Source organism: Dipodomys ordii, unplaced genomic scaffold (assembly GCF_000151885.1).
Source record: "Dipodomys ordii isolate 6190 unplaced genomic scaffold, Dord_2.0 Scaffold40, whole genome shotgun sequence".
NCBI lineage: Eukaryota > Metazoa > Chordata > Mammalia > Rodentia > Heteromyidae > Dipodomys > Dipodomys ordii.
Window position 1 is genome coordinate 6,795,396 of NW_012267256.1, and position 14,149 is coordinate 6,809,544.

A 14,149-nucleotide genomic window follows, 5' to 3' on the forward strand; every position below is an offset into this window, starting at 1 on the left:
AAACAGGCATCAAAATCCAATTCCAATATGGTAGATATTTTGAAATGATCACAGGAGAAATTGGAAGCAATTAGGATTAATGTCCTAGTGGTTTCAGTGGAAAACTGGACCATGTTCCAGGACTTATGGATAATATAGCAAGTTGAATCGTTACAAATATTAAGAGAAAAAGCTGCATCTCTGTACTTGTAATTCCAACGCTTGTGAAGATGTAACAAGGTCACATGTAAGGAGTTCAAGGTCAGCCTTACCTACAGAGGGAAATATCACAAAAGATGAATACCTGAAGGCATTGCATAGTGGGAGAAAAGTTGCCTGGAATACTCAGACCCTGGATTTGATTCCTAGAACATCTGCCTTAGTGACCAAAATAAAAACAGAGTAGTAGTATCTTAGTCTCTTGATAGGATTATAAAGAATATCTCTTGGTAGGATTATCAGTAGACTAGGGAAGTCTGGGCACAGGAACAATTAGCTGGACATATGTCCATAGAGACCTCTTATTTTGAAAAAAATACATACAAAAGACTTTTAAAATGAGGAGAGATACTCAGGAAATGTGGCACAGTAAAATCTATGTACATATAATGGTATTTTACCATTTTATTATTTTAAGCAATAGATTATTTGAATTTTTAACAACTACTTGTAACATCAAACAAATAGAAAATCAGAATGTCCAGATCACCTATACAGCATTGTCAATCAACAATGTAACCTATCTTTTTTTTTTTTTTTTTGTGTGTCTGGCTTTTGCATATGTGTGTGATGCTAGAGATTGAACCTGGGTGTATGCACGTGATAGACATGTGCTCTGCCATCGTACTACTTCCCAGCCCATCATTTCATTGAGCATGGTATCTTCAAGGCTCATCCATGTTATGCTACATGCCAGAGCATCATTCCTTTTCAAGGGTGAATAATATTACATTCAATGTATACATCTAATTTTGTTTATCCATTCATCTATTAACTGACAGTTATTTCTACTTTTTGAATATTGTGAATAATGCTGCTGTCAATATGGATGTACAAGCCAAGGATTTATTCAAATCATTCCTTCACTTTTGGGAACTATATATCCAGAAATCAGAATGATGGGATAATTAAAGTTTAAAAAATGCTAAGCCAGATACTGGTAGCTCATACCTATAATCCTAGCTACTCAGGAGGCTGAGATCTAAGGATTGTGGTTCAAAGCCATCCCGGGCTGGAAAGTCTGTGAGACTGTTATTTCTTTTTTTTTTTTTTTTTAATTTTATTTTATTTTATTTGTGAACATACTGTACAGAGGGGTTACAATTGCATGGGCAGGATAATACGTACATTTCTTACCAAGCATTGCAGCCTCCTCCTTTGTTTACCCTTCCCATCCCTTCCCAGCCTCCCCCCTCCCCCCATCCCTATCCTTCTCCTTCCCCCCCCCCCCCACCCACTTCCCCCCCAACCCCCCTCCCCCCGCACCGACGTTGTAAAGCTCGTTTTGGACATGACAACTTGTACTTCTCATTGTTGCATCAGATCCACCTGTATCCTTAAACAACTGGTTTTTCCCCATCTCCTCCACAAGTTATACTGACATCAAATATAGTGAAAGCAGGGGTTATACTGTGGGGGAGGGACAATGTAACCTATCTTTATGGAATATTCTCTGAAATAATTAAAGAAGGCAGAGACTCATAAAACCCACTTCAACACTTTGTGTGTGTGTGTGTGTGTGTGTGTGTGTATGTGTGTGTATATCATGGTGCCTGAACTCTGGGCCTGGGCGCTGTCCCTCAGCTCTTCAGCTCAAAGCTAGTGCTCTACCACTTGAGCCACAGCGCCACTTCTGGCTTTATCTGCTTATGTGCAACTGAGGAATTGAACCCTGGACCTCATCCATGCAAGGCCAGCACTCTACCCCTGAGCCACCTTCCCAGCCCCCACTTCAACACTTTTGAAGAAAAGAAATTAGATAAACAGTAGTTTTACCTTGGGAGTTTATGGGAAAGGAAGAGAAAACTAAATCAACCTTAAGTAAACAAGTCAATCAAGGCATATATTAATAAAACTGTGATCTGGAAATAATACAGAGAATTAGTAAAAATAAGGCTAATTCTCACAGTGATCAATAAATTGATAAACTTTAATCAATATGTTTGTACCAGAAACTAGCTATTAAATAATATATTATAAATATTACTGTGGCCTAGACACAGTGGCCCACACCTGAAAACCTAGCTACTAAGGAGACTGAGCTCCGGAAGATCACAATTCAAGACAAGCCCAAAGCTCATGAAATCCTCATCCAATTAGATAATCATTTCACTGATGAAGAAATTTTCACCATAATGGAATGTATAGCACGCATCAATTAAAAGCTATAAAATACAATGTATATATATATATATATATATATATATATATGTATATACACATATATATCCTTTAATTTATAAAGAAATTTGGAAATATTTGAATAATTGCCCGTTTACAGAGGTAATGCATCTTAAGTATCTTAAAAATAGTTCCCATTTTCTTTAAATGATCTCTGATTTTATCTTCAAACACTTATTTTACTTGGCATTTAATTTAATGAACTTCAGCACATCATTTTTGGTACAATGGTAGTTTTAAATGAACAGATTTATGAGCCAATAAATACTCAAAATTTCTTACATTCCAAATTTATTGTAACAGTTCATTATTTCAAGTGAGAAATATAATTCTCAATTTTTTTGAAAATTTCCTGTTATTGTTATGACCCAGTTAGAACTCCACGTGGAAGTACCAGCAGGATATCCCTCACTTGCCTGTGAATACTCGAAATAGTCTAACTTCTGAAAAATATCTCCAAAAATGCTAATTCTGAAAGTAACAAATATGCCAAAAAAAGTCTGATGACAATTAGGAAGAGTAAGGAATGACATTTCTTTTCAATACACAGGGAAAGTAAATCAGTAAATTCACATAGACATTCAAGTGTTCAGAATGTTATGGAGAGAACACACGATTTTATGGAAAATAAAACAAGTTATTTGAAATGAGCTCATGTCATTATGTTCTTTTTGGAAGAAAATGAGTTTCTTATATGATATTCTTTTTACCCCAACATATCAATTTACTTTTTACACTTGCACAATTCACTGGTATCTCTCTCTAGATATAGATATATTTTCTATCTATCTATCTATCTATCTATCTATCTATCTATCTATCTATCTATCTTATTTTCTTACTCTATACTACTTTTAGTTACTATTTTTCTATTATATTAGTTTTTACCCCCGGCTTTAAATAATTTTATGCTTTTTTTGTTGCTGTTACTGTTGTTTTTGTTGGTCATGGGGCTTGAACTCAGGGACTAGGTGCTGTCCCTGAGCTTTTCTGCTCAAGGTTAGCACTCTACCACTTTGAATCACAGCATCATTTCCACAGATCCACTTCCAGTTTTCTGGCAGTTAACTGGAGTTAAGTCTCAAGGCCTTTCTTATCTGGGCTGGCTTGGAGCTGTGTATCTCTCTCAGAGCTCAGCCTCCTGAGTACTTAGGATTACAGGCGTGAGCCACCAGCACCAAGCAATTTTATGCTTTTCTTGTTTGGTTTTCTATTAATTAGAATCCTTAAATCCATTTGTTTTTATTTTACTACAGATTGAACATCTATTCCTTTTTAACCATTTCATTTGATTCATTTATACTTCTAATTGATGTTTGTCATCAGTTCTACCATTTTATTTTGTGGTTTTCAAACTATCTTTTCTTTCAACTTTTCTATGTTAGATTAATGAAAATATGCAGTCATCACTAGATTTTTGTTTTATGCTTATTTATGTTTTATTTCAAAGAAAAAACTTATGGATTCTATTTGTTCAGTCACATTAAAAATGTTCACAGTTTTATATTTATATTATTTATAACTGGTAGAGGGGTTGTAAAGCTCAGATTTCTTTAATTTCTTTAATTATCTCTTTCATAAATTACCGGTTCTTTTTCAAGGATTTTTTTCTTTCATGCAAAATATGCTTTATTAGAATTTTAAATACCTGAGTGTATTCATTTAATTCATTTCAGGAACTATACATTTCTTGTTTTTTTTTAACATATACTCAGGTTGTTATAAACTCTGGCTTTTTTCCTTCTAGCTTCATTTTTGATATTTAAAAATCTTCAAACCATGTTCAACTATGCAAGTCAAAGGAGTTGTGTTGTGATTTTCTGTCATCTTTCTGCGTTTACATAATGGGAGAATGTCATTGTTGTCCTGTTGTCTTACAGTAGCCAATGGACTCAACAGGGAGACTGTAACGAAGGCTTTTCCTCCTCGTTTTTGTATGTGAACAAACCCAAGGTGGATTTGTTCATTCATCAAAGGAAGGCACAGCATCGCCATAGGACATGTCAGGCTGCTTTCTGAAGCTGCCCCCATTACGTGGAGAAGTGTTTATTCTGTATAATAGAAAACCTCTGGGAGATCTCAGAATTCAATAAATTAGTTTTTCATTGCTTGGCTTTATCAGCAGCCCCACCATGTTCCACGCCCCAATTTCATTTGTGAACTCTCACCCTTTGTTTCCTTAATCATCCTGCTACCTAGGTTGTTCTTGACCTCAAAATGGGCCTGGGGATCTTTTCTCTCTCTTTCTGACACATGTTAAAACATGGACCAAACTCTCCACATTATGCTAAGTGGAAGGAGACAGAATCAATATAAATTTCATATTGTAAAATTCTTACTCATTTTAAGTATACAGAAAGGACAAATCTACACAAATGTACACAGAGTGTACAAAATATTCTATCAGTCATTGCTTAGGGTTATGGTTGGGGGTAGAGACTGATTGAAAAAACTGTGAGAGATCTAGTTAGGGTGAAGGAAATGTTCTAAAATGATTGTAATAATGCTGTAAATTTGAACAAATTCATTAGAAATACTGAATTATTTTAGTTATAGTGGATCAACTTCATAATATGTAAATTGTACCAGAAAAAGATGTTGAAATAAAGCATAGATAAGACTTTATGAGTTTTCTTCTTCCTCTGACCCAATATGCAGATGTAAAACCCAGAAAAATAGGGACACCAGTGTCAAAGGAAGGAATATGCCAGAGCAGAGGGAGGAAATGACAGGCCAGCCCATCTGGTATATCGTAGGCCAAGAAACCGCAGCACTGCTGTGTCCTGAGCATGATGTGTCACCATATGGATTATTGTGTGTGTGCTGGTCCTGGGCTTCCACTAACGGCCGGGGTGCTGTATCTGAGTGCTCTTTCGGAGGGATAACACGCTACCACTTCAGCCATAGCTCTTCTGTCAGCTTTTTGGGGCCTTCCTGCTGGGTTTGCTTCACCCAGCATCCTCAAATCTCATCCCCCTGATTAGCTAGGATTTCCAGTGTGAGTTGCAGTGCTTGATGGAGATATATTAGACAAACAGAAAGACAGACAAATACATACATAGGTAGATAGGTAGGTAGCTAGATAGATGATAGATTTTTATATGTTTTTAATTGTAAAAATACTGTACAGAGGGGTTGCAGTTACATGAGCAAGGTAATGAGTACATTTCTTATCAAGCATTGTTACCTCCTCCTTTGATTTTTCCCTACCATCCCTTCTCTCCCTCCCACCTCCACAACTACACTCAATGCTGCCCCCTCCAGCCCCGCCCTGGCCTAAACTGTAAAGTTCATTTTTCAAAATAGTGTCTTGTACAAAAACAGCTTGGTACTGGCCCAAGAACAGACCTTAGGACCAATGGAATAGAATTGAAAACCCAGAAATGAACCCACAGACCTATGACCACCTAATCTTCAATAAGGGAGCAAAAAATAAATAAAATGGAAGAAAGCCTCTTCAGTAAATGGTGTTGACAAAATTGGTTAATCACCTGTGGAAAATTAAACCTATATCCTTATATATCGCCCTGCACCAGAATCAACTCCACATGGATCAAAGACCTTGAAGTCAAAGCAGACACTCTGAAAACATTACAGGAAGGAATAGGAGAAACCCTAGATCTTGGCACAGGCCAAAATTTTCTTTTTCTTTTTTGGGTTCGGTCGTGGGGCCTGAACTCTGGGCCTGGGCGCTGTCCCTCAGCTCTTCAGCTCAAGTCTAGTGCTCTGCCACTTGAGCCACAGCCCCACTTCCAGCTTTTTTTTTCTGCTTATGTGGTGCTGAGGAATTGAACCCAGGGCCTCATGCATGCAAGGCAAGCTCTCTACCATTGAGCCACTTTCCCTGCCCCCAAAATTTTCTTAATAGAGATCCAGAAACACAACAAATCAAAGAAAGGTTGGACAAATGAGATTTTTTAAAATTTAGTTTTAGGGCTTGTACTCAGGTCCTGGGTGTTGTCCTTGAATTTTGCTCAGGAAGTTTGTTCTATCATCTTGAGTCACAGCACCACTTCTGATTTTCAGGTGGTTAATTGGACATAAGAGTCTCACAGACTTTCTTGCCCAGCTGGCTTTAAACTGAGATCCTCAGCTCTCCATCTGCTGAGTGGCTAATATTACAGGAGTGAACCACCAGTGCTCTGCTTGGTGGATATATATTTTTCATGCAAAAAATACAAGATTTTTTCATTTTATTTAAAGTAGGTGAGAGATAGATAGATACACATATATATGTATATATATATATATATATATACCGTTTCCTGAAAAAAAATGAGTTGCATTCCATTTCTTGGATTTACCAAAGATTTCCAAAGATTTTTTACTCGCCAATGAAAGAAGTTTGGGGTTTTATCCTCTTTAGTAGATCATGAATGAAACCATTATAAATCATTGCATATAAATTTGTTTTCTGATTATAAGTTTTAAGTTTTCTTGGAGTAGGGCTCCTGGATTGTTGGTATGTATGTGGTAGAACTTGTGCAAAAGTATTAAATGTTTTTTTGAAGTGTTTGCTCATCTTCTCTTTTCTTAGGACAATATGACTTCCCAGTTATAATTCATGCTTTGCAGAACATAAAATCATTCTAATTGATTTGTATTGGCCTATCAATGGGCTTTTAAGTTCAAATTTTTACTGTAAGTAATGTTGGCGATCATTGTCATTCTTTAGCTACTATAAACAATACTAGGAGTAATATTCAAGTATTTAACAACAGCCAAGATGGAATAACCCAGCAACCAATAAGAACAGCTGAGCAGTTAGAACATATCTTGGTGGTATAAAAGCAGTCTTGACTTAGAAAATGACAACAACATTTATAACTTGGGGGGATTTCAAGCATATTTCTGTGGTCTAGCCCAGAAGTAAACATAAAATGTTTCTGATACTTATTTTGGATTATTTTTTGTGGGTTTTCCATAGTTGGTGGAAAGAATGGAAGTGTATCTTACTCTGTTGCCATATAAATATTATTCAAAATGTGAGTGTTCTTCTTTCTTGTCTATTTAAGACACATTTTCTTCTGGCCTGCTAACATGTGAGTAAATAGAAATTAAACATTTCAATGATATTTAATGTTGTTAAGATTTAATTCAAATATTATGTGCCTACTAAAGTTAAAGGAAGCTATATAAGATTATTCTCTGAACTGACATAGATCTAACATAGATTTAGTTTAAAAATGTTTAAAAGTTAAGTATAGTAGGGCCCAGGGCCCCTGGAGAACATCTGGAAGATTTTGCTGGCGTGGCAAGTGGCAATCAGACCATGGAAGATGCCAAGACGGGTTCAGACATCCAAGATGGTTTCCATTCAGCCACAGCCTGGAACCCGTGTCTCACACATGTCATTCTAGCCAACTCAGGAAGCTGAAATCTGAGGATCACAGTTCAAAGGCAGCCTGGGCAGGAAAGTCTGTGAGACTCATCTTTATCTCCTGTAAACTACCTTCAAAGAAAAGCAAATGAACAAAAAAGCTAGAATTGGAGCTCTAGCTAAAAATGATGAGTACTAGCTGTGAGCAAAGCAAAGCTCAGGGACAGTGCCCACACCTGGAGTTCAAGCTCCAGGACCAACAGTGTCTCTGTCTCTCTCTCTCTCACACACACATACAATATCTGGGTCACAGAATAGAGTATCTGCTTTTCTTGCTTCTTACCTCATTATAATATCAGTGGGGACTAAAGAGTGTGAAGGAGAGACAGACCGAACAGGGAACTACATTTTCAGTACTGCACAGTGATTCAGGGGTCTTCTTTGAGATAGGTTGTCCTATTCCTCATTTGCGTAGAGGCTGCCCATTGGCCAATCAGAACACAATCAAGGTTATAAGTTCTCGCACAGTGGGACCAAGGCACTTCTGAATAAAGTGCTTCCTTTACCCTCTTCTTCTGGAACAGACCTTGAATTCCTGAGAGAAGACCTCAAAGAAACTATAGCCCTAAGGTGGGCAGTGGAGCTGCAGCACAGCATGTATTGCCTGCCACAGGGTTGCAATTCTCAGTTCAATTCTCTGCAACAGAAATATTTATCAGCCAGGCATGGGTGGCTCACACCTGTAATCCTACCTACTCAGGAGGCTGAGATCTGAGCAGATCATGGTTCAAAGTCAGCCCGGGTAGGAAAGTCCACGAGACTCTTATCTCCAATAAACCACCAGAAAACCATAAGTGGTGCTGTGGCTCAAGTGGTAGAGTGCTAGCCTTGAGCTGAAGAGCTCAGGGACAGAGCTCAAGCCCAGAGTTCAAGGCCCATGACCGACAAAAAAAAAAAAAAGAAATATTTATCAATATGTCACCTGACAAAAGAACTGCATGGAAGACAGTCAAGATTCCACCAGCATTTATTGCCACAGTGAGCTCCTACTTTTCGTTGTTGGACATTTAATAGGTTGTCATGGTTTTAATTTGCCTCTATATTACTATGAGGAGGGGGCCCATTCAATGTTTAGGGTTATTAGCTTTATCGTTTCTAAGAACGATCAATTCATATCCTTTTGCCTTTTCCTCTAATGTATTCCTAACAATTTTCTTGTGAGATCTCTAAACTCTTTGCATAAATTAGTTCATCTTGGGGCGATTTGTTTCTAGTTTCTCCATTTTTCTTTTGGTTTCATTTGTTCTGCTCTTTCCATTAAGACTATTAACAATGTCAAGTGACCAAGTCTTTTATAATTTCTGGATTTTTATTACATTATAAAAGGCTTCCATATGACAAGATTCATTGTAGAAGTTTCTTTGACGTTCTTTTAGTGTTATTGTGGTTTCCTGGCTGTTCAACTTTCACATTTAGATTTTGAATTCAGAATTGATCCTGATGTATGTATGACATCTATATTAAACATTATCTGAAGAGTTATTTTCAAGTACCATTAATTAAAAAGTCACTCTTCACTACATTAAAACATCATTTCCATACTAAACATAATTATCACAACAAGTATTTGTACATTGAAGTTACGAACCTCTTCCATTTCTCTATTATACACCAATGTGCACAATTCAAATTTTATTTTTGCCTGTCAGAAAAATTCTAATATTCTCTCTTTCCTTATCACTCTAAATATTCTTTCAGAAATCTTATAATCAATATTTTCAGTAGAGCTACTATCAACTAAAGGTAAACTTGTTCCAGCGACTTGGGTGGATTTCTATGATATTATTTCAATGATATAGCTCATCAATAAACACAATATATTTCTGGCACCTAATTCAGAGTTTTTTTGTGTGTGGGATGTTCATTGTTGGTGAAGTGATCAGTGGCATGTCTTATTCTGTTGTCAAATAAAAATTATTCAAAATGTGAATATTCTTCTTTCCTGTCTATTTAAGTTTTTCTATTTTCTATTGGCTTAGGAATTTGAGACTAAATAGAACTTAAACATTTCAATGGCATTCAATGATATTAAATGGGGAAATATTTAACACAAAGATTATGTGCCTACTAAAATTATAGGATCCTTTGCAAAATTATTCTCAGGAGTGCACACATATAACCTACACTCTTCTAAAATAAGGACAGTGCTATGTTCCAGTTGCTGGTTGGGTAATTGGTATGTTTCAGAGGGAAAATAACATAAAAACAACAAAATTTTCATCAAAAACAAAGACATTAGTACTAATGCTATCAAATGCTAAATTATTACAAATAAATTTACACTCAAAATGCTCTTCTGTTTCACACATGCTTTCAAATTAAGTCTGCCCACATACTGAGTACAGAGGGTCAAAAATGTAACTTTGTAAGTGGTTGAAGAAAGGAGGACTAAATGTCATGTGACATACTATTATTTCAATAATCAATATATTATTCTATATTTTTCAAATATAATTTAATAATGGGAAATACAGTGAAATCCCTGATTGTATAACTTAAATAATGAAACATAATCTAAACCAATGTGTATATATACATATATGTGAGCAGGCATACATTTGCATTTATTTTTGTGTGTACATATGCACACACATACATGTGTACAAATATACATGTATGTGGTACACATCCCCATATGTGAATATATATTTATATATTTTAAAGACCTTATTCTACATAAATAAATTTGTAATTTTACAGCAATTTTACTGCTTTACAAGTTTATGTTTTCACTACTTAATCATATGCAAAGTATCTTCATTTCATCTTCAGGCTGCATGATTGAGCTTTACTTAAAGGGTTATTTCTTGAAATATCACTGTAAGGAACTCTGTTGCAAGCCGAGCATCACCATTTGAAAAATGTACTTATGATATGCTATTTAAGCCCTGCTTTCACTCTATTTGATGCTGATATAATTTGTGGAGGGGAAGGGAAAAATCAAACTGTTTAAATAGGGTTACAGGTGGACCCTTGACAACAATGAGATATACAAGATGTTATGTCGAAAAACGAACTTTACAACTTTGGTGGGGTAGGAGTGGGGTGGTGGTGGTAGAGGGTTGTGGGGGTGGAGAGGGGAAGGCATGGTATGGGGAAACAAAGGAGGAGGCAACAATGCTTGATAAGAAATGTACTCACTATCTTGCCCATGTAATTGTAACCTCTCTGTATGGTATTTTCACAATAATAAAAAAAGATATATAATTCCATGATTATTTTTCCAAATAAATTTGAGAAGTTACAGTAAATTTTATTAAAGTAAAATGTTAACACATTTATAACTGAATTTTATTTAAAAGAGTAAAATTTTAAAGTTTGAAGATGATGGATATCCTCCTCAACTCCAACTTTTCCCAACTGTTCTTGGTAGTTTTACCAAAAAAAAATTGGAAAAGATTAGAAATAAATACATCTTTGATGTTAATAGTTGTTACTTTATACCAAATGATGAAAGGAATGGATGGATGAAATGCTTAGTGAAGTAGGATCCTAGTTGTTGTTGTTTGTTTTTTTTGGGTGTGGTCATGGGGCCTGAACTCTGGGCCTGGGTGCTGTCCCTCAGTTCTTCAGCTCAAGGCTAGCGCTCTACCACTTGAGCCACAGCACCATTTTCTTTTTTGCTTATGTGGTGCTGAGGAATTGAACCCAGGGCCCCATTCATGCAAGGCAAGCGCTCTACCACTGAACCACCTTCCCAGCCCAGATCCTAGTTTCGTGACTAAGAAAGGAAGCAGACAGAAAACCATGTAGTTTATGTTAGAAACAACTATCAATGCATGTTGTAAAGGAGTATTTGTTAAGATTTTATTTCATTTTTTTTTTTTTGCTGGTCCTATAGCTCGATCTCAGGGCCTGGGCACTGTCCCTGAGCTCTTTAGCTCAAGGATGGCACTCTACCATTTTGATCCACAGCAGCACTTTCAGTTTTCTGGTACTAAGCCTGCCTTACTTGAGGATTTTAATCAAGTGTAGTCAAAAGATAATACATTTATATGGTATTTTGTAAGAAAGTCAAAAGGATGGAGTAACATTGATGAAGACTCACATCACAAACAGCTTTTCTGACTGGTAGCCCCTTTGTAAATTACTTAAAGTTAATAAAAGCATTTAAAATATTTTCCAGATTAAAATCTTCAGATTTGTGTGTGTGTATGTATCACAGAGCTCAGTTCATAGGGAAAAGCTGTTATTAGCATCTTATCCTCAGTTATGCTTAAGTTGCTGTATGATTTACTGAGTGTTTTCCTGCTCTTAGTTTTGTAAAAGTATGACTCCCCCAAGCACACTGCACACAAAAAGTAAAGTAAAAGTTGTGGTTATCTTCCAAAGACTAAAATGGAGCTTAGTATGCTTAATGCAAATGAGAAAGTGAAAATTTTAGTTTTGTTGAAAGACAATACAAATAGTAGAAGTTAAGTATATTTATAAATGAATGTAGTAGCACTCTTAGTAAAATACTGAACTGCATGCACCCTAACTATTTGTTGGGTTTCCTCATGACAGTTTCCTTAGAGCCATATATATGATGATATCAAGAATCAACAGTGTAGAAATATCATTGTATAATGACATCTCAACTTCTACAAGGATATAGAGCAAAAGACACTCCTGTTTACTGCGGATGAGAATGCAAAATGACACATTCATGTATTATTCAGAGCTCTTCAGAGAAATAGAGTAGTAGGCAATTTTATGAATACATATACACACATTCACACAAATGCACTCCAACATGTATATTTCCAAGTGCTCTTCAGCTTACATTGGGTTTACATACTGATAAACCCAAGATAAGTTGAAATTCTATAAGCCAAAAATGCATCTAGTACAGGTAACCTATTAACCCTCATAATTTAGCAATACTATGTCACAGCGAATACTCATTGTTATTTAGAATCCAATTATGAGTTTAACTTGGTGCTATAACTCACTGGATGTCCAGCATCATGAACAAGTATGACACTACTAAACTGGGCAAAGATCAAATTTGAAGTATAATATATTCTAATGAGTGTATCCCTCTTTTATAACATCTTAAAGTGAAATATCATTCACAACGTAAAGAGAAAAATCTGTGACAAGAGCTGTATCACCATTGAAGAGCTCAGTAATCAGTCTTCTCTACAGACCAGACCTCATATTGGGATATGAAGTCACTGAATTAGAAAACCTTAATCGAGGTGAACAATTGGACCCAGGATTGCAAAGGAAGAACTTCAGTGCCAAAAGAAAGATAGTTGTGACTAACTTGGTGGAAATATAGCTAAAACTAAATTAAGAATATTCTGGCTGGGTGCTGGTAGCTCATGCCTGTAATCCTAGCTACACAGGTGTCCAAGATCTGAGGATCGTGGTTCAAAGCCAGCCCAGGCAGGAAGATAAACAAAACTCTTATCTCCAATACACCAACATAAAACTGGAAGTGGATCTGTGACTCAAAATGGTAGAGCTCTAGCCTTTTGTGAAAGAGCTCAAGAACAAGCCAGGGCATAAGCCCTGAGTTCAAGCCCCACAGCCAACCCTCTCCCCACTCCCCAAAAAGAATACTTTCACTCACACAGAATTATGGTATTTGCAGAGCAATATGTTGTTCCAAGAAGATAGATGAGAAGCATAATTGAGTTAATCTGCTTTCTGCCATTATATAAAAACAGCAAAAACTTTAGATCATCAACATAAACAGGAAAATGTTTATTCAGCTATACTTTGGAAGGTTTCAGTCCATAAGGGGTTGATGGCATTGTTTTGTGACTACTTTAAGAAGGTACAGCATAGTAGATGCCAACACTGCACATGCCCAGGAAAAATGAGGGGAAATAGTAAGAGATAAGACCAACCAGCCACTGGTTGCTCATTCCTTTAATTCTTTTTTTTTTTTTTTTTGGTCAGTTGTGGGGCTTGAACTTTGAGCCTGGGCGCTGTCCCTCAACCCTTCAGCTCAAGGTTAGCACTCTACCACTTGAGTCACAGCACCACTTCTGGTTTTCTGGTGGTTTATTGCAGATAAGAGTCTCATGGACTTTCCTTCCCGGGCTGGCTTTGAACCACGATCCTCAGATCTCAGCCTCTTGAGTAGATAGGATTACAGGTGTGAGCCACCAGTGCCTGGCTCTCATACCTTTAATTCTAACTACTCAGGAGACAGAGATTTGAGAATCACAGCCCTAGCATGAAAATCTGTGTGACTTTTATCTCCACTAAACAATCAAAAAGAGCTCATAATAGAGAGAGATAAAACCAGGGTACCATAGTGTTCTTCAACTCATGCTTTCTAAGGGCCACTATCTAGGCACCATCCTGAGTATCAAACCTTTAACAAACAGGCCTTTGGAAGATCAAAACGATAGCACTTTCTTTGATGAGTCCCTGCCTGGTTTTGGGATGAGG